Source organism: Chiloscyllium plagiosum, chromosome 39 (genome assembly GCF_004010195.1).
Source record: "Chiloscyllium plagiosum isolate BGI_BamShark_2017 chromosome 39, ASM401019v2, whole genome shotgun sequence".
NCBI classification, from domain to species: Eukaryota; Metazoa; Chordata; class Chondrichthyes; order Orectolobiformes; family Hemiscylliidae; genus Chiloscyllium; species Chiloscyllium plagiosum.
The window spans coordinates 15,141,317-15,166,337 of NC_057748.1; the positions used below are offsets into that span (position 1 = coordinate 15,141,317).

General features: G+C 39.0%; 1 protein-coding gene across 15 annotated transcripts in view; it reads right to left on the minus strand.

Moving 5' to 3' along the window:
* Positions 1 to 25,021, minus strand: part of LOC122542270 (activating transcription factor 7-interacting protein 1-like) — a 193,021-nt gene that overhangs the window by 146,189 nt on the left and 21,811 nt on the right. For 7 of the 15 annotated variants that reach the window (XM_043679831.1, XM_043679829.1, XM_043679837.1 and 4 more), the window contains exon 2: positions 7,409 to 7,457. The exons of the other annotated variants lie outside the window; for them this stretch is intronic. The gene's annotated coding sequence lies outside the window, so the exon portion shown is untranslated. The remainder of the gene's footprint in view (positions 1 to 7,408; positions 7,458 to 25,021) is intronic. 15 annotated transcript variants of the gene reach the window in all.

Below are 25,021 nucleotides of genomic sequence, written 5' to 3' on the forward strand. Positions count from 1 at the left end.
AGAGGTGAAGAACATCCATTGTGTAATGCCAGTTAATGAGGTGAGGAACATCTGCTGCGTAATGCCAGATGACTTAATCTTTACTGCTGATGCTCGCTGATTGGAACGGTCACCCAATCAATATAGATGTTGCCTTATTTGGATGCTGCTCCCTGTAAGTGACTATATAATTCCTTAAGAATCTGCTGTTCGAGAGAAGATAGAGAACTTAAGGCCCTCCAGGACTCGAAATAAAGATGAAGGTAGAGCCATACTGTGTCTCAATTTACTTCCACTGATATGGGAACGGGATTACATTAGGCCACACTCAGTCGGACAGTACAAAAACCGATCTTTTGGTCCAACTTGTCCATGCTGACCAGATATCCTAAATAAATTTAGTCCCATTTGCCAGCATTTGGCCCATATCCCTCTAAACCCCGTTCTATTCATATACAAAATACTTATTAAATATTGTAATTGTACCAGCCTCCACCATTTCCTCTGGCAGTTCATACCATACACACACCACTCTGCATGAAAAAGTTGCCCCTTAGGTCTTTCCCCCCTCATCCTAAACCTATGCCCTCTAGTATTTTCACCCTGGAGAAACCACCTTGGCTATTTACCCTAACCATGCTCCTCATGATTTTGTAAGTCTCTGTAGGTCATCACCCCTCAGCTTCTGACATTCCAAGGAAAATAGCCCCAGCCTATTCAACTTCTCCCTTCAGCTCAAGCCCTCCAACCCTGACAACATTCTTCAGCGAGACCAGAATTGCACACAGTATTCCAAAAGTGGCCTAAACAGATCCTGTACAGCCACAACATTACCTCCCAACTCCTGTACTCAATGCACTGACCAATAAAAGGCAAGCACACCAAATGTCATCTTCACAATCCTATCTACCTGTGACTCCACTTTCAAGGAACCACAAATCTGCACTTCAAGATCTTTATTCAGCAACACTCAGGTCCATATTTTACAGAAAAAAAAAGTTAAATTGAAAAAAAAACATTTTCCTTTGTTCACATCTTGTATGCATTCCGGTCTCCTCCTGCCAGCAGTACAGCAATCCATTTTCAAACCCTGTGTCAATTTGGTCGGCAAGTGAGTCTGCATTAGCTATGCAAGTCAAATCACAGGCAATTCTTTCTATTGTCAACAAATCAGTGAAACAATTCAAGCAACACAAGAGAGTTTCTTCACATTGCTTTTTGTTTCATTAGTGATAAAACATGTGCTCCCACTTAATATAGCACAAAGATTTCTTTGATAAACAGACCTGAATTGATTTATTTTCTCTACTTTTGTGACCCAAGTATCTAAATTAGCCTTTTAAGTCAGTATTTTACATCAAAGTCAGAAGTCGCAACAGCATATTATAGTCTAACAGACTTATTTGAAATCACAAGCTTTTGGAGTGCTACTCCATCAGGAGTCAGACTTCATCCGAAGCAGCACTGAAAGCTTGTGGTTTCATTTAAACCTGTTTGATTACAACCTGGTATTGTGTAACTTCTGACTTTGTCCATACCCATCCAACACCAACACCTCCAAATTTTGCATCAGTAAACTCATTCTCTGAAAAACAGGAGGAAAACACCAATGCTAGTTTCATTTATCCTAAAACCAAACTTCAAAAATTAACATTCAAAGATACAGTAAATAAGGAGCAGTAAAATGATGGTTTGATCACAAGTTACACCATTCCATGTATCCAAAACCCTAGAGGTTCTTTTCTGAATATGTTCCTATAGCATTGATGTTCCTCAAAAGCCTTTTAGCTCAACTCCACTCAAAACAAAAAGGAATGTTTAAAGACTTTCCTGGACCTCCAAAAAAGAGAAAACCCATTTAAGGTTGAAGAGGCTTTCAAGAGACAAATTTCTACAGTAGTAATCAAGCAGAATACGCCAAAGTGATTGAGGACAAACAGTATCCCTTTGGGCGCTTTTCTGAATTATTTATTCACTACACCTAGTCAGGATTTAAAACCACACACATCTGAAGAGGAGTCCTTTAATGGTACATAAATCTAATAGGTCTCATTCTTGCTCGAAGCTAGCAAGATGTACGTATTAGCACGACAACATCAAAAATTTGCTCTGAAGCAAATCGCTTATAGAAGTTAGTAATGGCAATAAGAGTGAAACCAGGCAAGCCAAAATGGTGTTTCTTGGAGAGGTGGGTTCCAGATAGAGTTGCACATTGCCTTTGCATTGTTAACTTCTTCCATACTTGTAAAATCATTTTCCAAAATACTTTCCACACTAAATCTCATTTTAAAATACCCAAAGTGAACACATTTTTGTTCTGCTTTCCTTGGTAACGTGAAAGTTCTAGACAGACTCTTAAATTTAAGTTTCATTGCAGAAATATACACAATGACTGATTATCAGAATGCATTTTCCAAATGACGACAGCAATTAGCCCTCAGTACAACAACATTTTTTAGATTAGATTACTTAGTGTAGAAACAGGCCCTTCGGCCCAACAAGTTCACACCGACCCGCCGAAGCGGAACCCACCCAGACCCATTCCCTTACATTTACCCCTTCACCTAACACCACTGGCAATTTAGCATGGCCAATTCAACTAACCTGCACATTTTTGGACTGTGGGAGGAAACCAGAGCACCCGGGAGGAAAACTACGCAGACACGGGGAGAATGTGCAAAGTCCACACACAGTCACCTGAAGCTGGAATTGAACCCGGGTCTCTGGCGCTGTGAGGCAGCAGTGCTAACCACTGTGCCACCCAATGATGCGCTGTCCAAATCATTAATGGTCTCACTGGAAAAGACTTCTGTATATCCAACATCTCTACAGCTTGTTCCAAGGTTTATCTAGCATACACAAATCTCTGAAGCAAAGTGATTCTCCGAGATTAAAAGGGGATTTAACTCCAGTCTGGCAGCATCTGTGGGAAGAAAGCCAAATTAACACAAAGTTCGGTGCTTTTTCATCAGAACAGTTCTTTAAGAAGTCAAACTTAAAATGAAAACTTATTCTTCCCACAGCTGCTGCCAGACCTGCCGAGTTTCTCCAACAATTTATGTTTTGTTTCAGATCGCCAACATCTGCAGCTTTGCTTTGTTTTTTAAAAAAAGGTGATTATTTGACACTTATCTGTAAAGGAGACACTCATTGGTAAGGTCAGAATCTAAAGTAGTTCACTGAAGTTCCCATAAAAATAGTTGCTTCCTATTTTTAAATTAAAGATATTATATTTAATGCAATATCCTGGGGCTACCACTGATCAGAAACTGAACCAGACTAATCATAAATACAGTGGTCACAAGGAAACAGTCAAAGCCGAGGAATACTACAACTAACTCAACTCCCAAAAACTTGTCCATCATCTAAACAAGGCACAAGTCAGGGGTATGATGGAATACTCCACCACATGCCTGGACAAACGCAACACCAACGTCACTTAAGCATCTTAACACCATCCAGGACAAAATGCATTCCCTCCACCGAAGCTCAGAAGCAGTGTGCACCAACAAGATGCACTGCAGAAATTCAGAGATTCCTAAATTGTTTATTTTAAACACAACACCTTCCATGAAGAAAAAAGGGCAGCAGATAATGGAACACCACCACGTGCAAACTCTCTTCAAAGCCATTCACCACCCTACCTTCAATGTACATCACCAATCTTAGTGTTGTTAGGATAAAATCCTAGAACACCTCCTATTGGCTTTAACATTCTACCTTCAGAGTGCAGCAGCTCAAGGTGACAACTTAGAAGTGGAGGCAATGGCCTAAACCTTATCATCACTAGACTATTAATCCAGAAATTCAACATTCTGGGGACCTGGGTGCGAATCCCACCGTAGCAAATGGCGCAATTTGAATTCAATAATACTTTGGAATGAACAATCTAATAGTGACCACGAATCCACTGTCAATTGTTGGAAAAACCCCTCTGATTCCTACTTGTCCTTCAGGCACAGAAATCGGTCATCCTCACTTTCTCTGATCTACATGTGACTCCAGACCCACAGCAATGTGGTCGACTCCCAACTGCCCTCTGAAATGGTCCAGCAGTTCAAGAGCAAACAGGGAAATAGCAATACATGCTCGCCAGCCAGACAGGCCAACATCCCACGAGAGAATTAAAAAAAGAACAAGCCTTTAAACGTGTTTCCTCTCCAGCCCTACAACTGAGTGCTTTGACCTGGTCTAAAATTTAAAATTGTATTCAAACCAGAACAGAAAGCTTCAAGTGTCTGTATACAGAATAAAATTGCGAGGGCAAAACTCAAGATTCATTGTGGAATCAGGGAGATGGTGCAATACTGCATGAATTCTCACTGCTAATCACAGACACGTTGCTACTTGGTCCTCTTCTTGAAGTGTTACAATCTCTGGTGCAAGTGTTCCCATAAAGTTAGAGAATTCTAGGCTATTGACTTTGACCAGCAAGCAACAGCAAAGTCTTGAAAAGGAACTTGAAAGCTGTTGCGTTCTCATGGCCTTATTGCTTCACTGATAGGAAGAATTGGTGCTTGGGAGATTGCATTAGGTGAAGTAATTGAATTGCCAATTTCACAAGCAAAATAACATGGCATCGAAGTGCAATTCTCACTCCTATTTCCACTTCTACAAATTCAGTTGTTTGTATCTATTACTCCTATTTAAATCTATAAAAGGTAAAGTCACCATAGCCTACTTCCATTGGAGAAACAACTGGTGGTAAGTTTAACCTGTAGGCTCACCATACCTCAGGTAAGGGGAGAGTTTGAGAAGGCAGGGCACTGTGATCTTAAGAGCAGGAATCAGACTGGGAAGCCAGCAATTCCAGTCAACTCAGCTGAGCTAAATGAGACAGCACTAATTAGATTTTTGTTCTCATTCACAGATAATAGAAGCAACATCCTTTCCTTCAAGTTTCGGGAGTGAACGCCAAATGCATCTGCCCATTAGCTGAAATCATCCAACACCAGAATAGATCAGTGATTAAATGAGAGACTTGCTTAGTTTTCCCACTTCAGAAATATTTAACTATGACAACACCCAGAACTCATTAAGGATGGTGGTATGTTTACAATGGGGGTCATAAACTTTGCCTGAATGCATGCACCAGAGTACCAGGCAATTTGCACGAAAGATTTGAATGCAAAACATCTTTACAAAACAAGTGTGCATGTGGAGATGCTGGGTTGGTTGGGGTGGACAAGGTAAAAAAAAAATCAAGACACCGGGTTATAGTCCAATAGGTCTATTTGAAATTGCAAGCTTTTGGAGCTCAGCTCCTTCTGCATACTGCACCTGAGGAAGGAGCTGAGATCTGAAAGCTTGCAATTTCAAATAAACCTGTTGGACTAGAAGCTGGTGTCACTTAAATTTTGACCACGTTAAGAATAACAAAGCATGTATGTAGTAGTACAGGGAATGTCTTCCAAGTTCACTTAATATAGCAGTGGTATTCTTTTACCACCATTCCTTTCTGCCACCTGACACCACCACCCCACCTCCCCCATGCAAAAACTCTGCGCATAAGCAGTGTCAAAGTTTATGGCAAGATGACTGCAGCTATGTTTTAATTGGAAAACAATTTTAATTATTCATTACTAGTTCTTTCAAGTTGACAAAAGTAGTTCAGTATGAAATGCTAAAATCCTGCAAAATAAAAAGCTGGCCCATGCCCTCAAGTTATCAATATTATCACCTGAAATTTTCCTTTGATATGCATTAGAATATTTCAAAATATCACCCGAGTAAAGTGCCTGTTTGTGAATCACATGATCATGATCTTAAGTACATTCTAAGCTCAAAGTTAGGCTTACTTCATTGCTAAATTTAGAATTTTTTCAGCATCATGACATGGGACTTAATTTTTTCTCATTCGGTAGATCCAGATTCAGTAAAGAAATCTTAATTTCCAACCTTTCCCCTCCCTCTAGTGGAGTAGGAGTATCTCTCTACAGCATGAGATTTAATGCAGGTAGCTTGACCTAATAATATTTGAACACAAAAGAAAACCAAAATTAAGATTTATGCTTTGAGTGTTGTGGTTAGAACAGCATTTTACTCCAGAATGAACTGAAGCATTGATCTGTACAATGAAATAGATACATGTCAAGCTCTTATGTCACACCATTTTGGCACAGTGGTTAGCACTGCTGCCTCACAGCGCCGGAGACCCGGGTTCAGTTCCCGCCTCAGGCGACTGACTGTGTGGAGTTTGCACGTTCTCCCCGTGTTTGCGTGGGTTTCCTCCGGATGCTCCGGTTTCCTCCCACAATCCAAAGATGTGCAGGTCAGGTGAATTGGTCATGCTAAATTGCCCGTAGTGTTAGGTAAGGGGTAAATGTAGGGGTATGGGTGGGTTGCGCTTCGGCGGGGCGGTGTGGACTTGTTAGGCCGAAGGGCCTGTTTCCACACTGTAAGTAATCTAATCTAAAAAAAAAGACATATTAAAGGTGAAGAGGTGACTTTAGCTTGTGGGCAACATGGTTAGGTCAGGAATATTCTAGAATTAATTTTACCATTTGATATTGCATAAAGAAAAATTCTCCCACATTCCTTCTAAAATGAGTTAATGCTATAAAGGTGAAATCAGACTTAACTGCAGATTATGCTTGAACTCATGTCAGGATTTGACAAATTCAAAATTGCTAAAGACAAAAATACAAACTGCCAATAATTATATTCAGGTATATTTGGTGACACCGCTATTTCAAAATATTGATTATAGAATCATGGACATTAACTTCAATCCAAAAAAAAAAGACCATTGAAGTGGTGTTCAAAATATTGTAATGGAAACTCTAATTTGACGCCTTACTTTGTAAGCTAGGCATGCGAGAGCAATCCTATTAACTACATAGAGTTGGTTAGCTCAGCTGGCTTGACAACCAGTTTGCAACAGGACGACAACAGCATAGGTTCAATTGCCACACTGGCCAAGGTTATCATGAAGGACCACCTTCCTCAATCTCTTCCCCCTCGCTAGAGGAGTGGTGACTCAAGTTAAAACACCAGTCATCTGCGAGAGCAGCCCGAATGATCTGGTGGGATTATGGCAACTATTTTTTTAGTTCTCAAACAGTGCAATGGTTTTTTCTAAGTGTGTGACAGTGTAGTACAAATCAAAAGGAGAACAAAGTGTTGCTTTGATATTATTTGTGCCTTAAGAGTGTGAAGAGCAAGAAAGCTTCTTGATTCCAACTCGAAATACTAGCCAGTGATCGATGCTAGAAATTGAAGATGAATAGGTGTTGTGAAGAGTCAAAAAGATCCCAAGTACAGGAGTGTCTAAGTTCAGAAACAAAGAAATGGGAAACTGGGTGGTGCCATGGAAACAGGCAGAAGCTGTTGAGCCCAACACCTGCTTTAGATGTGCTCTTGATTCAATTTCAACGACAGTAGAAGTGGAACTGCCAATTTATTAACACAAAACTCAAGACAACCATACCTTTCAGTTTATTTCAAGCAGACCATTCAGCTTTTCACTTTGGTCTCTCCTAGGAGGGGAAAGAAAACAAAATCCTGTTACGCCCTGCTGAGAGTATCTAATAAGCATTATTAAGCAGAAAACAAAATTTAAGACGACTTTCAGTTACACAGCATAAAAAAAACAAAGAGGGTAGCATTTGACTGCATCAAGCATTGTGCCCAAATTTTTTAAAAATGGTCTTCGAATAAATTAACTGTCTAGAAGAAGTCAGCATTTCAAATCTTGGTGTACACTGGGCAAAAAAAAAAAAAAGGGTGTGTGTGGAGGAAACTAAAATAAAAACATAATATTTTGGTCCATTTTAAAGAGAGAGAGTTTTATAATTATCAAAAGGAGCTTTGAAACCTGGAGCATATCCTTCACAACCACCACTGTACGGTTGAGTTTCATTGAATAATTCCCATTAAAAATTGTCTGTTTTGGTGTAATGTGTGACAGTACTTTAATATACCAATCAATCCATGGTAAACTGGCAAAATTTGTGCAGGACCCAATAGAATAGCAGTAACAATGAACAGTTGGGACTTGAACAAACAACCTATACTGTTAAACCTAAAAGAACTCAGGCAATTTCAAAAGCAGATCTTGTACACTATATTCAGAAGGAATCATGTGGCTGATCTTTCAGTATTTGAATCTGGCAGTTCTGACCTCCAAGATGTGCTGAACCGCTCTGAGCGGCTCTATGATAGTTTGGTGATGAAGGAGTTTTAGTGGTTGAAAGAGTTACTGAGTTGGGTCAATTCCTTTTTCTGGTTAATCTCGTCATGGTACCCTACCAATCAAACACTCGTGATATGGCTCCTTACTGAAAACCCAGTCTTCCAGGTAATCTTTAGTGCTCCACAGTTCTGTACCTTGCTTCGAGCACTGTCCATGTGGCTCCTTACCAAGATATTTTATGCATCTCCTCTGCAGGAGCAATCCTTTCTCAGACCTTGCTGCTCAAGCTCTAGCCATTTGACAGCTGTGCAGTTGGCTTCATAACTCCAGGCCCATGTTCTTCCCTCCAGATTGCAGCTTTTCTTATTGGTAGTTTTTGCACCTGTTGCAAGGTCGTAGGTTTAAACTCCCTTTTGGCTTGGCTTTCTGCAGTTTTGGCAAAATGAACACTGCAGATGCTGGAGATTAGAGTCAAGAGTGTGGTGCTGGAAAAAACAGGTCAGGCAGCATTCAAGGAGCAGGAGAATCGATATTCCGGGCAAAAGCCCTTCATCAGGAATAGCCTGGGAGTGTTGGCAGTGTTGAGAGGGGTGGATGGGTGACCTATCAGCAGACAATCCTGATTCCTGCTGTCCAACATTGATTCTCTTGTTCAGGGTGGGGGTATGAGTGAGTGTGAATTGTGAACCTTATACAGAATCCCAGCTTTTCATTTTTAAAAAATTAACATTAGAAGCTAGTTGTAGAAGGTAAAGTTAGGAAGAACGGATAGGGTTATTCCCCCAAAAGAATGAAGAATGAATATCCATTTCCAATTACAACACTTTTGCTTTCAGGGGATGATAGCTTCACTAGCACCCATCCTTAATTGCTAGGGAAAATTCAGTCAACTACATTGTGGTAGGTCTGGAGTCACATGCAGGCCAGACCAAATAAGAATGGCAGGTTTCCTTCCCCATAAAAAAGAGCACACTGGGAACCAGGTTGTTTAAAAACCCCCAAAAATATTGATATTTTCATGGTCACCATTTTGGAGAATGGCTTTCAATGCCATATTATATTTTATAGCTAGATTAAAACAAAAATACAGCTGCAGTTTTAGCATTTGAACCCATGTCTCCACTGCACTAGTCTGGGGATCTGAATGAACTATTGAGTGACATTTCCATTAGACCAACATCTCTACCTTAAAAAGTTTGCCTCTGATTCGATAGTTGCACTTTATGTCAATAAAAAGGATATCAAAACTGAATACACCAACTCCTCGTATCCATCAATTCACTAAGTACAGACCCGCGTACACAGTTAGCCCCAGATGCCATCATTTGTTTTTCCCGTGACTCATCAATTTGATCGCATAGTCCTCTGTGGAATAGAGGAGTTACACTGTAGCGATTAGTTTTTTTTTTAAATCCGCAGGAAGTCCGTACCCCTATCCCAGTGGGGTGGTGGTGGGGGTGAGAATTATTGTAACTGTTTTAATGTTAAAGACACTCAAAAGTATACCTCATCTCCAAATCCGCCCAGTGAAGTAAAAAAAATTTCCAAAACAAGATTAAAAATCTATAATGCACGATAGATCTGGGGAGGTCAGATATCAACCCTTGCAAATTTATAAAGTAGTAAAAACAGATAACACATTAGTTATCTTAACTGAACTTTTTTTTTGCAGTAATCTCAGCTACCAAATCTTCCCAGGTACATTACCATTATTCTGATGGGCAAAGATCAATTGACTCTACATAGATTAGGAAAAGATGTTACTACTTGCTCTGGAATTGAGAGGTGTTAAAAAGACAAAGTCAGCGGTTCTTCTGCTTGTTGTTTATCTAACACTTTTCCAACTGTTTATGAACTTCTGCTTAAACGATGCCATCCTCGGTCTCCTGCAGTTCAACAGCTGTTCAAACCATTGTGGAGACTCACATGAATGAATGAATTAGTGACTACTTGGCTTATTTGGAATCAGTGCCATAGTACAGAAAAAAAGCTAACAAAATTAATGTAAATTTAGAGGAGATTGTGGAATACTTGAAAGTGCATGGAAAAGAGGGTTGAGTTAGCACAGCTTTAAAGGGCGATCATGCCATCGGTTGAGGTGGTAACAAAGGAGATCCAATGGATGTGATGTATTTGGATTTTTAGAACACCTTTGACAAAGCCTCTACACAGAAGCTGCTAACAAGATAAAAGCCCAGTGTCAGGGACAAGATGCTGACCTAGATAGAGGACTAGCTGACTAGCAAAAAGCAGAGCGAGGGAATAAAAAAGGGGTCTTTTTCAAGATGGCAACCAGTGACTAAGAGCTCCATAGGGATCTGTGTCGAGACTATCACTATTCACATTATACATTAAACTGAATTGAAGGAATGCTGGGCATTGTTGCTAAGTTTGCAGGTGACAAAAAAAAATGCAGAGGAAAATGTAGTTGAGGTGGTGGGGAAGCTGAAGGACTAGTACAGGCTAGGAGAGTGAGCAAAGAAATTGCACATGGAATACATGTGGAAGGTTACCCATTTTGGTAGGAAGAAGAGAGGCACAGATTATTTTCTCAATAGGGAAAGGTTTGAGAAATCTGGGACTTGGGAATCGTGGTTCAGAATTCCCTTAAAGATTACAATCAGGTTCATTTGGCAATTAGGAAGGCTGAATACAATGTTCGGATTCACAAGGGCTAGAATACAAGAGTAGGGACATTTAACTGACGCTATATAAGACTTTGGTCAGATCACATCTGGCATATTTGAGCAGTTTTGGGCCCCATATCCAAGAAAGAATGTATTAGGTTTGGAGGTCATCCAGTAGTTTACAAGAATGATCCTGGAGATAAAAAGCTTTTCACCTGAGGAGTGGTTGAGAACACTGCGTCTGGACTTACAATTTAAAAAGAATTTCAAAGAAGTGGGAGTAGGGAGTTGTGAAGACATTGAAACTTAGTTTCCACTAGGAGAGACTAGGACCTATGAAAGGCATTATTCTTCGTAAATGAGACAAGCTGGAATTTCTTCAGCCAGTGAATGGCGAATCTGTACAATTTACTGCCTCCACAGCCTTCTGTGACAAAGTCACCGAGTATATTTGAGACAGAGATAGTTAGCTCTTGATTAGGAAGGGGACCAACAAAAAAAAAGGTTACTGGAAGAAAGTATGAGAGTGGACTTTAGAAAAACAGTTATGATCGAATGGCAGAGCAGGCTCAAATAAGCAGAAAGGTCTAATCCTGCTCCCATAACTAATGGTCCCAATTTAGATTGAACATTTTACATAAGCAGCCACAGAAATTAAGACATAGCAGCAACCCTTATTTCAAATCTAACTCCTCTCATATCTGGCAAAATGTGAAGCCACCAATGAGAGAACAGAAGAGAAAGCAGCCTTTGCTCAGTTATGATCAAGTTGTACTTCACAAGAAACCTGAGCAAATAATCAAGCCAGATACTTTAGTAAAGAAGTTGAAGGATTGCTGCAATTGGTGTTGTCATCTTTCAGATTAATTGTTCACACTAATCTGTCCTACTAGGTGACCATAATAGATCCCATAGCAGTATTTAAACAGATGAATTTTTCTCTTCTCCCAGCAATTTTTTTTTAAGTATTACCAATATGGATGAGGCTCGTTGATGATTCAGCTTAACAGTATTTGTAGAATCATGTAGCAAATTGGCAAGTTATCCTATATTAAAACAGCAAATACCAAAAGTACTTTGATTGTGAAGCTCTTCAGGATGCATTCAATAGAAGAGTTAGTGACTTCCATCAAGAACCTTAGTATGCGCATGGGGAAAATCGGTTTTAAATAATGGCACCTAACTAAAGCATAACAGCTACTCGACGTTAACCTGGGCAGGGTAATGTTACAAGAACTCAAGAAAAGGAAAGGAATGGAACAAAGTGTTGAAAAAGGCAGGCCGGGTGTATGGGGTCAGCAATGCAAAAAACCAAAAACTTAAGTTATAGTTCAATAAATAATTAGTGTCAAAAACTTTAGATTAAGCTGCCCTCATACAAATGGAAAGAAGTTCCTGAAACAATATTATTTTATTTTTCCCTTTACAGGTGTTTTTAATAATCACAAAAAGTTTGGTATAATTCTCCAGGTCTATTAAAAAATTCTTTTCAAACAAATCTGTACAAATTGGAGTTCTGTACAAATAGAAGGCTCAATTGCTGTTAGGAGTGAGCAGCATGTTCTTGATGGGGATACTTGTATTGAGTACTCTGTACACGACAAAATCTGGTCATTACATAAAATGCAATCAGTGGATGTTACTTAATGTTCGCCAGGATGTCTATTAAACACTAATGTTACTGACGTATGTGTCTACTTGGAGAAGGTTACTGGCCTCCTGTGGTTAGCAGATTTTGTGACTGTTGCATAACATGGATTTTTAATGATGCTACAATGTAGGACTGGGTAGGCTGTACAGTAGAGTAAGAGCTAATTAAACAAAGTAGAAACAGTAGAGCACTTTTAATAAGCTCAAAGTCACATATGCCCAAGTGAAGCATATTTATATAGTAATGAATGGTTCAGCAGCATACATTTTTACATTCTAGTAAATAGCTTTAATCTCTTCTTTTAAATTAACTTTTCTGTTACACTGACCTTTATTTAGAACTTCAAAAAATTTAATATTTGCCAAGATTAATGATAAGCTAGTTTGACACTAAAATTACTATTACAGACCATTCTGCTATCACTCATTTCATTAATGCAAAATCAAATAATTGACAAACGCAAATCGGTGACAGCTTCTAAAGTGCGAACTTTTAAAACGTGTTGGCTGTAATGAGATTACGTTACCAACAGTTTAAGCGCTGTTTCTAAAGCACGACCTTTTTGCAAAATGTAGTTACACAAGAATGCAACTTTTGATGTAGGTAGTTCTTCCATATCTCTAATCACTGGAACCATTTTCTTATTCCGGTCAGATGCTTTAGACTGCAGAGGTTGACACTAACTACCACCCAGCACCAATACTGCTCCACCCACCTGCTAAACTCCCTTCTTTGGCAGGAGTCGTGAAGATGACTTGTAAACATCTTCCTCTTCCCTTTCCCAACTCTGAATTTGTTATAAACTGAATTTGAGGGTATTTAAAATGTCAAACTTCATTGAATTCATCAGCGGTCCCTCACAGATAAATGGTTGTACAGTCTAAAGTGACTCCCACAGGCTCTGCCACACTTTGAGCAGGTGGTGGTCATGGGAAGGAGTGGGCAGACAGGCATTAGTGTGGCAACACACTTTATACTGTTTGTGAACTTTAGCTTCTTCCCTCCCAACCCAATGGCAAGTCTATGCTCGACACCGTCCTGAATGCTCCTAGGCCAGTGATCTCCAGGTGTTAGTGGGAATGCAGCACTTTGCCAGTGAGGCCTTGAGAATATCCTGGAAGCATTTCCAGTCTACCTCGGGCTCATCTGCCATTCCAGTGCAGGATGTAGAGCGCCTACTTGAGGAGTCATTTGTTGGTCATACGGCAACGTGGCCAACCTATCGCAGCCAATCAATGGTGGTCCGTACCTCATGCCAGGTGATGTAGGCCTAATCAAGATAGTGATGGGGCACTTCTCCCCAGCAGATTCACAGGATCTTATGCAGGCAGCACTGGTGGCACTGCTCCAACACCTTGGAGTGTGTCTGCTGTAGACAGTTCACATCTCAGTCATATTAGGAAGGTGGGAACCACCATAACACTGTATACTATGAGCTTGTTGTCCTTGAGCAACATTTTCCTTAGCTGACTGTACTGGCATACTGGAGGTGGTGCTGGACCTCTTCAATAATTGCTTTGGTCAACTGGCCACTTTCAATACCTCGGGAGTGTCCTACGTTCTCAAAAACGTCTCCATGCACTTTGATCAGGGATTCGCTGCACAACGCTGGTTGGTGGAGGACCTTGGACTTGCTGGTGTTCAGGGGAGGCCTATGCTCTCATATGCCTCCGTAAATGTGCCGACAACAGTTTGGAATTTGTCCTCAGAGTTTGCATGTATGCAAGCATCATCTGCATACTGCAGTTCAATGCCATTGGTTGGCATGACTTTGGTTTTGGCTTGAAGGTTAGCTCCACTCCAATGAGGTAAAGCGAAAACAGTGTGTTGGGGGTGATGATGCAGCCCTGCTGGGCAATAGTCTAAACAGGAAATGGGTTATTCATGAGCATGACCTTTGCCATTGTGGAGCAAGTGAAGGATGGTGATAAACTTCATAGTGCAACCAAAAAAGTAGAGAAGGACATTCCAAAATGCTTCCCAGTTGAGTGTCAAATGCCTTTGTAAGGCCATATACAGTTGCAGGTTTTTTCTGCATTTCTTCTGCAGTTGTGCCCCTCCATGGCTGGAAGCTGCACTGCAATTCCAGGAAGTTCCTCAGCCACAGGGAGACGACACTGGCAAGGACTTTTCCCAACAGAAATTTCCCTTGTAATTACCACAGTCGTACTGGCTTCTTTTTTTTAAAAAAAAAAGAGTGCTCATGACTGCAGCATCTGAGCTTTCCTGGGATGCTCCTCTTTTTCCAGAGGAGGCATCTCCTGCTCTCAGCTCCCAGAACTGAGGCCTAAGCACCACTCCTCCCTTTATAGTACAGCACACTTTTGATAGGAAATGTTTCCAAATTTTAAATCAACTTGGATTTGTATCTTAAGGCAAATAGATACTCAAAAGTAACTTATACATGCATCAAGTGCCATTGCCTGATGTCTCAGCAGAGACTGTCAATTAAAATACATTTACATCTTTCCTCAAAAACAAAGACAAATACTACACGTAGTGCTCCAGATGGGATCTCAACTCCGTACTTTTGCTTTGCAATGCAATCAATCAATAATATTTCCCGATTACCTGCTGTGCCCGACTAACATTTTGCAATTCAATTTGGGATCCCCAAATCCTCTGCATCTCAGAACTCTGCAACCTCACCATTAAGATGAGCCATATTTTATTCTACCTGTTAAAAATGGGCAATTGTACTGTATTATTGCTCGTTTTCCTAGATCTTCACCTACTTGCTTAACAAATGTCTTTGTAGACCCCTCACATCCTCTTTACAACTTACTGTCCTATCACGGTCATCAGATTTGTCAACCAAACCTTCAGTCCCTTCATCCACATCGCTGATATAAATTCTTCAAAAGAGCATTGCTTCATGCACGAAGCATCATGGCAAACTACTTGTAATATCTGGTCAGCTAGAAAATGAGCTGAAAATGTGCTGCTGGAAAAACACAGCAGGTCAGGCAGCATCCAAGGAGCAGGAGAATTGATGTTTCGGGCATGAGCCTTTCCTCATTCCTGAAGAAGGGCTCATGCCCGAAACATCGATTCTCTCCTGCTCCTTGGATGCTGCCTGACCTGCTGCGCTTTTCCAGCAACACATTTTCAGCTCTGATCTCCAGCATCTGCAGTCCTCACTTTCTCCTCAGCTAGAAAGGGACCTATTTATGCGTGCTGTTCAATTAATTCTCTCATTAGCAAATAGTCAAACCAAGAAACAAAGCACACTGTTTCAAGAAAATATCCCAAACTTTTGTGAGGTCCTCATTAAAGGATACTATTGCCCATGATTTTTCCAGGCTAAGGAAGAAAATCCCTGACAATTGCTAGATTTTTCAGACAAGCTTCCATTCTAAGTGGTTATTATTCAGTGACCTGTATCCCCACAAGTGACTTCTGCCCTTTATCATTCTTCACCGCTACCCAAACTGCTTCAACATTCTAGTTTCCTGAACTTAGGTCATCCATCTGTATTGTGCAAATATCTTCAGAATCAACAGAACCATTTCTTTCACCTTTCCTTAGCTTTCTGACTTGTTTAACCTTCACCTATTCTCAATATTCAGATATAAGTTTATTATTTCATTCTACAGCCATGTATCTGTAGTGATGTGTGGCCAAATTGAGATAAATGAATATGAACTAAGTATTCATCTGTTGTGTTTTGAATGTTAAGTATTCATACATGCCCTCAGGTTTTGTCCTTTTATTAATTTTGTAATGTTTAATCTTATCTGTTGGCCTACTTAAGTGTATTTTGTCCCTTTCGGTCTTATTATTTCCCATATTTCTACCATATCTTGCTTTGACTCATTTGATTTTCCACACTTTCACAAGTTTTATTTCCTTGTTCTCACTATTTAATTTGAAATCCTTTTGCTTCCCTAGCTACGTCTCGTAATAACACCAGTCTTAGCATTGTTCCTGTATAGATTAATCACTGGTAGAACCTACACTTTTCCCAACCAATGCCCCAAAAAGAGAACTCCCTTCTCAGTCTTTGAGCCACACATTCATCTCTAATCTTATTTGCCCTATACCAACATGTACATGGCTCAGGTAATGATTCAGAGATTACCACCTTTGAGATTTAACTTCTTAATGTAGTATCTAGCTCCTCATACTGACTATTCAGATTTCCTTTTATGCTGGTTGTACCTAAATGGACTGTGATAACTGGACCCTCCCCATGCTATTCTTTTGCTCAGAACTGGAACAGATGTATAGCATCTCTGGACTTGTGCTTTACTGCAGAGAATAGTGTCAATCCCCTTTGCTAAATTGTCAGCTACCACTACAGTCATTTTTTTACTCCAATGGCATGATGCAACATGGTGCCATGGCCAATTTGATCACCCACCTTGCAAATTCCACTTAGTCTACCAGATCGAGAGCGTTTGCAAAGTCCGAGGCTCCTCCACTTCTGTCTATGTGGCCTCATTCACAGTCACAAATCCTGCTCCTCACTACTAATGAATCCTGCTCCTCACTACTAATGAAAACAGATGACTTAGTTCTTAAAAGAAAGGTGCAACTGTTTACCAGATCAAACATTAAGATACTTCTTCCCTCCCTTATGTTGTGCAGTGTCTGCAGTTTAACCTCAAAAATCAATAATCCTCATCTGGAATTCTTCTGGCTGCTAACACTTTAAGACCCACATGTCCTAGATTGCCCTGGCATTCAAAAGCTCCCACATTTCACAATTGCAAACAAACACTTGTCTTGCCATTGTTACCCATTCTATTTACTTGATTTTAATTAGTTAAAATGCTACTTTAATATAGAGTTTAAGAAAGCAACTAAATGATATCACCAGAAGGTATACTTTTAGCAATTCCAGATAGATTTTAAGGCATATTTTATCTTTTGTTTATTTCATTTGAAAGCATTAGCTTTTTTATAGATCCACCTTAAACTCTAAGCCAGCTATTGAAAATATTGTCCCTTACACCAAGAACTTACTGGCTAATCAACTTGCTAGTTTCCTTTTGTGACAATTGCTTTAAAAATCAGTTTTTTAGAACCCCCTCTACTCTTGTGTATAAAAGCTGTTCTGTGATCTCCACTCCCAACTGTGTGTTCCACTCAGGAGGTAGAAGGTTACCAATTCCCATGGTCAGCTTCTAAAAGCCTATGCTCCTAGATAGGAAAGGTTGCTTCAGGCTGCCTTTTCTCAGTTTCCTAGGCAGGAAAGTCTGTGTTCCAATCCCGTGCTTCACTTCTGTCCACCTCTGCTCCACACCAGGTAGGAAAAACTGCCTTTTGATCCCTGGGTCATGTTAATGCTGCTTGCAGGTAGAAAGTGCCATATCAAAGTGAAATTTGTAAAAACTAACTATTAATGTACTTACCGTGGAGGTAAATAGGAATGAGAGAATTACACATCTTCTATTGGAAGAGGAAGACATTTTTAAATCAAGACTGAATCTAAAACTACTGCTTTCCTGAGATGAACTATAAGCTGAACTAATCTTGAATAGCTTGATTAAAAATAACTGAAATCAGAGTGGGCAGGATTGAAATCATACATAAAGATGGTCAGTGGTATGAAGGAGGAAGAGAATGGCAGAACAATAACCGAAGAAATTCAAAATAATGGGAGTGGTGACGGCAGCATAGAGAGTGTCACTAGACTGGTAATCCAGAGCCCCAAGCTAGTGTTCTTTAAACAGGAGTTCAAATTTAGATGGTCAAATTGGAATTGGGCAAATATAGTCTAATGGTAACCATTGAGAGTTGTTCTAACAAACTATTTAGTTTGCTAATGCCCCTTTCAGGGAAGGAAATCTCTTGCCCTTACTTGGTCTAACTTATATGTGACTCCAGATTCATAGCAATGTCATGGAGTCATTTGCAAGAGTCAATGCCACTCTTAGTTTAAGAGCAAATAGGGCTGGGCAACAAATGCTGACCTTGCTAGCAAGAGCCAGAATCCCATTCAGAGAAAAATCCACATGTTCAAACAACTATAGTAAAGCTGGAATAGAAAAGCAGCCAGAGTTATGGTGACAGTGAATGGTCAATTTGGAACCGAGCAATAGAACTGTTGGTAAATTATGTTTTATTCTCAGAGACCCCTGCCAATTTTTAGTACACATTACTTTTCTAACAGCAGACTCAATGTATTTTGGTCATGGTCATCTGTTATAGCTTGAAATTCAGTCAGTGGTTCATGTAACGTATCAAAGGACCATAACTCATTTGTCTACTGTCATGAGAACAACAAGAGTTTATAAGTAGAAAGGCTGGATACTCAATGGTTACCCAGTGCATAGAGATTAGCTTCATCATACCCGAGTGACTTATTAGAAGATTGGCTAGATTTTTTAAAGTGGGTGTTCACCAATCACTGGTATACTAAAAAGCATACATTCATTCTCAAAAGAAAATTAGCTTTCTAAAATTTGGTATTCAATACATGAGGGGATTTACAGGAATCATTACCAGTTAACTTTGTCATAAATAAATCATTGCTAGATTGATTCGAATGGTAAACAAGGTCCTGAGAACTGAGCACATATTGCTGCACTGGTACTAACAATATCACAATTTTTGATAAATCTTACTTTGAGTCACCATTAATTATTGGTTTAGAATAAAAGTTGCAATATTTTCAGGGCACTAAATTACATTCAAAATTCTGCTTTTCTGTTGAAATTTGGTGCACACGCTGCATTCTTTAGACTATTTACACTAAATTTTTGCAGAAACGATTTATTTGGCTTCAATTCCTGCCTACCAAAGAGACAGTTTTCATACCTTGGCTTTAAAAGGCAGACAGACAAAAAATTCTAGCTCCCCTGATATGGCTAACATTTAAGAGCTTTGTTAAAAAGCAGTTGACATACATCTGATTACTTATTTCTTTACTTGGGAAAACAATTTGAAGTGAAATACATATCTCCTTAAATTAGGTAACTAAATGTCTCACCATAGCTTATTGTAATAGCACTGTCACTTTATACAATCATTTTTGCAAACAAAAACTGCACACATCTGTATAGTTGTACACTCTGCATACTCTTCAGTTATTCTTCCTTATATGCTAAAATTAGTCAAATCTTAGTCCTAGAGAACAAAGCACGACAAAATAAGAGGTGTTTAAATCAGCCCTTAAAATCGGTTGTGCACCCACAGATTTTGCTCAATTCCACAGCATGCCTTGCAACTCCAGTTGCTCGCTCTCACACCCAGCCCAGCTGCACTTCTGCCCCAGGCATCAGTTCCCTTGGTTTCTGGGAGACAGCAGACAGTTGCTTGGTAACCAGGCTAATAATTTAAATCTAAACAGGCAAAGCCTGGCAAAATGCCAGTACTGAATAACAGACACAGAACGGGAAACAAACTGGAAACACCAGCAATGCATCTATAATGTGCAGCCTCCAGTTTGAATGACAGGAGATTTTTTTTATTAAAAATAAATCAATGTTTGGTTTGGAATCCAAGTTTTTTTTTGAGGTCCAGATTAATAGCAAGTTTGACAACATAAGAGGTGTTGAGTAAATTCTGTATTAGGAAATTTTGTATAATTAAATTTCCTTACCAACTTCCCAATAGCTTAGTGATTACAATGAGACAAGAATGTTAAGCTAACTAGCGTTAAAATCCTGCAATCTACTAGTGAAGTAATAATAGGGCACTAAGAAAATCTCAAATGTAATCAACTGAAGTTAACAGTTTTGTGAAAGCAATGTAATGCTGTACTGATTTATTAGCATTCTCTGGAGGAAGTAACAAACAAATAAAGTGGATAAATGGAAATTTGAAGATGTCACATGTTGCACCGTATCAAATGCTGACAAGGTTACCACACAAATAAGTGTTGGGGGTATTATTAGCACAGATAGTGGATTGGTTAGCTAGCAGGAACTGGAGCGCAGGCATAAATGGATAATTCTCCATAGGCAAGGTGCAAGAGAGGAGTGCCACAGAGATTGGTGCTTGGGTCTCAACTATTTACAATCTACAGTGATTAAATGAAGGAGAACCAATGAGGTAAATTTGCCATTAATATCAAGAAAATAAAATTGTGAGGAGGATTAGAGAATCTGCAAAAAACAGATAGGTTGAGTTAGTAGACAAAAACTTGGCACAAGATAGATATGGGAAAATGAACTTATCCACACAGGAAGACTAGAAATGCAGCATATCAAGAGACAGGCACAGCAGAATTCTGTGAAACAGAGGCACCTGAATGTCCTGGTATACAAATTTAGCTTGTATGTACCACAAGGGATCAGGAAGACAAATGTAATGCTGTCATTTATTGCAAGTGGAATGGAATCCAAGGAGCAAATGCTTTGCTTTGGTTGTATAGGACAATTGCAGGAGAAATTTTACCCACTTCCAGGCACCAATGTTAACTGTGTTCTGAAACCAAAGCACTGCATATGTCTGCAAAGCATCATACTGGCAAAAAGTTTGCTTTGAATCACAAAACAAGAGGTCATGACTAATACTGTACCATAAGGGAGGGAAAAAAGCACTGGGAAAAGGGAAATATGAAAGATAATTATGACACTAATTTACAGTATCAAGACACTGGAAATTAGACTGGAGATGATTTTGGGTCTCTGGACTCTGAATTTATCACTTGAATTTCCAATGCAGCCACCTTAAAAGATTCTCTGTACTTTATTATTTAATCACTGCTTCCCAAAGTATTCGTACTGTGGCCAATTGAGATCAAAAGACATTGCATTCCCTTAGAGAAAAAAGTGCAAGGGCCTGTTAGAGCAGGAGAACAGCTGGTTTAACTTAGTAGATCTTCGCAATACAGCTACTGCCTCAGGTTTCACAACCCCAATATTTCAGCGAGTGGAGAGCCCATTTTGGGAAACCATGATTTAACTCCGCTGCAACTGGACCAAATATTTATGCACAAGTAATGGACCACAGAACACTTCAAGTACAGCATTTTGAAAACAAGAAACTTTGTTATGGTTCTAAACTCTAAAGTATTCACATCATTTTACAGAGCAAATTGAGCTGATTCTGTCCCTGTTTAATACAAACTGCTGTTCTCACATAGGGATCTTACAGGGAGGGAGAGGGGGTACAATGCAACATGCGATTACTGTAGCGTTCATTTGATTACAACATTAAAATGTCTTCCAGTAGTGGAGGAGATTTTCAATGTTGTACTCAAATGAAAGGCAAGTGAAGTAAAACGGTTTAAAATCTTTAAATAATTTTAAATTTGGCTGAGATTGCAAGAATTTGCTTAAAAAAGATAACAGGCAACATGAGGAAATGTTTGAAAAATGTCTCAAAATACATCTTTCAAGTAACAAAGATGTAACAACCCTGGTGAGACTAAACGGCACTCAAACCTTCCCTTCCCTAAAGGTTAAGGTTTACTGATGAGGCAGAGGCCAACCTTGATCAAATGCTTTCAGTAGAATCCAAAAACTTCCTTCCAACTTTGTAGGAAGTCGAGTTCTTTTTAAATCAAAACACAAGGATAATCAGATGTAGTAATTGGAAACTAATGGAGAGAGAAAGTCAAAAGAAAAATATTCTAAATAGCTTTTGCTCAATTTCTGTTGAAAAGCACTTTCCAAAACTTAAGTCAATGGTGAAACATACTCCTGCTAGTGCAGACTTCATTTTAGAACTACTTAAATATTTTGTTCGGCATAAAATATTGACTGTCATTGACAATTATGAAGAGAATGTTGCAAGGCTTATTTCATGGAAACGGGCAGCAATTTCAGGAGACCAGTCAGGAGTAACAGAAGTTCAAAAACTGCTGATGGTGATTCTACATTCCTCACTCTTCCCCTGTCCTGAGATTGTATTATTGGAGGTTTCCCCAGAAAATAAATCCCCAAGCACTGAATTGACGACGTGGATGCCTAAATTATCAGTTTTGTTTCAAAAAAAAAAAATCTTGAAATGGTGACTGCATATTAAACAGCCTAATTCAATAATTTCAACTGAACACCATCGCTGGCCCTGAAAATAAAATTTTCTATTTAGAGAATTTCAGCTCTTATTTACAAGAAAAATTCCACAAGTTTGATATTTAATTCTGTTGTAATCCAAACACCAGGTAATTCACTACCTGAAAATAACAATGAAAAGTGTCAAGTAAATCACTGGTTCTGATATCTGTAATACTATGACTGGTTACTTACCCTATTGTTGGACGTCTGAAGATTTCCTTGACATCAGATTTTTATTACCTGACAGCAAGGAGGGAAATCCACAGGGTATGGATTAACAACATTTTGTTAAATCAATGACATCATTCTTTGGCCTCATACTGCAAATAAAAAAAGCTCTCTCCCACCATGTATAAAAGAGACTAAGTTTGAAATTTGAAAGTCATGGGACGTGGTTTCTGAACTCAGACTCGAAGAACAAATACAATAACTATTAAAATCAACCTCCAATGGTGTTGTGCTTGCTTGATTAAGAATCACACTTGTTTAGTAGTGATAGGAATATTTTAATCGCAATGGCAAACTTGATGTTTCCTATTACTGAAATAAATCTTGCAGGTGAGGTGGGTGTGCTGAGAAAAGGTGGAACAGCAAGTTAAAAGTACACAGCTTTGTGGTCAAGATGAGGGTTCATTTATTGGTGGGGCAGTTTCTCAAAGCACTTAAAAGAAAATAATTCATGTTCATCAATGGCAGACTGCCTGACATTGTTCAGGATAGTGTTCACTTAAAGTTGACCTTCAGACCACTTCTCATTCACAGGAAAACTGCACCAATTTGCAAAATCTCAGACTTAGGGGCATTTTTCACAGTGCAAAGTTAAGGATCCTGTTCCTAATTACTGGTTAACTATCTTTACTGAAAATATATAAAAGAGGATAACAAATGACAGTGGAATCAATACCTTTCCAGAGCTAATTCAAGCCCTATATCGTCCATGTCATCACTGTTAGCCCTATACAGAGGAACCTCGATTATCTGCCATTCGATCAGCCAAATGTCAGATTACCTGGCAAGATCGCAAGGTCCCGATGCTCGGCTAAACTAGGTTATATGGCATTCAATTATCCGAATGAAATACTCCCCGCCTGTATCCTTTGGATAATCAAGCTTGCTCTGTACATTGCACTTGCATTGCATGTCAAGGTCAGGTTTTGGAGCTCCCTGTAGTTCACAGTTCTAACATAGAATGGACTTCCAATGGAAAGAGCAATGCTTAATCCTTTACCATAAGGTACTTTCATATCTGATAGTAGATGGTCAAAAAGCATAAACACGATTTCCTCAATTCCTCAAAAGTGTGTCACTCAAGTAAAACTGCCAAACATGTTATTTCAAACAACTAGACTGAATACAGATGTTAGTAAAGCAAGAAATTTACAATCTTAAAATCAAGAATGCACATTTAAGTAAAAAACCCACTGTAACCTTTGAATCTGAAATGGCAAATGTTTATTATATAAAATATTGCAAACAGTACAAAGTAGGCAAGTATGCCTATTACTTCACCATGAAAAAGATTTTAAAAAGTGTAAGAACTATGCAAGTCTTCAGTCAGTTGCATTCCACCCCTCACGCCCCTCTGTACCCCACGAGTAAGCACTGCTTCACTTCATAAACTTTTTCAACCAAGATAATTAATATATTCAACATATTTGCTTAATTCCTAATGCAAAAGCAGGCTTTATATTTAGCTAATAGAAAAAGTTAGTTTCTTAGGACATTAAAATGGAAACCCCATAGCATGGAGAAAATAAATTATGCCTTCGTTTCTGGGTTAAAAAAAAAGCATTCAAACTAGTCAAGCTCTTAAAATATGCAAGGTTCACGAAGGACATCGGAAATATGAATTGTTCAAAGACTTAACAGGAACTGGTCAACTATGCTATCATTTTGCATGTGTTAACAATTAATTATTTGCCAGATAGAAGAAAAATATTACCTTTTCTGAAAATGCAATTTTAACAAGGCAGGATATGACAGAAGCACAAAAATACAATAGCTTTAATGTGTTTGGCACCTGGATCAGAATTCCATCTGACAATTATCTTTTCACATATAAGTTTTCCATTTTTCCAACTTACCTTTTGCTAATCACTAAATGGAGCATATTATTGAAGTTTTCACCATGTGATGAAATTCTGTTTCTATCACATCTGCAGCTGGGTCACAAATGGCTAATCTGCAAATTACTTTTGTGCCACAAACTGAATAGGGAAATACTCCATTTACTTTTCTACACTGAACTGTATTTTGTTATGTGGCAACTGCACAAATTAATTTTTAAAAATGCAAAATATACTTTATCTAACCTATATTTCTTTGGTAGCATATTCCATGTATTGTGGACATGCTGTCTGAGACAATGGAGGGATTTCTATTTAGGGAACAAACTCCAAGACATACGAAGCTGGATTGGCACGGTATTTGAATTCGCTTGGGAAAGTCAATTGAAAAATAATGGTACTAGAATGGAAGGCTTTAATAATTAGGTAAAAATCGAAACTAGAGTTTTAAATTAAAATTCAGTTCAAACGACATGTGCCAGGCCATTAAAGTGAGTTTGTTAAAATCCTGATTCAGTGAGCCAGTGACCACGAGGGAGCCAAATTGTTCCGATGCATAAATTGTCAAAGGCAGATAGAAGTACACAATTTCAGCATCATGTGTGGAAGCA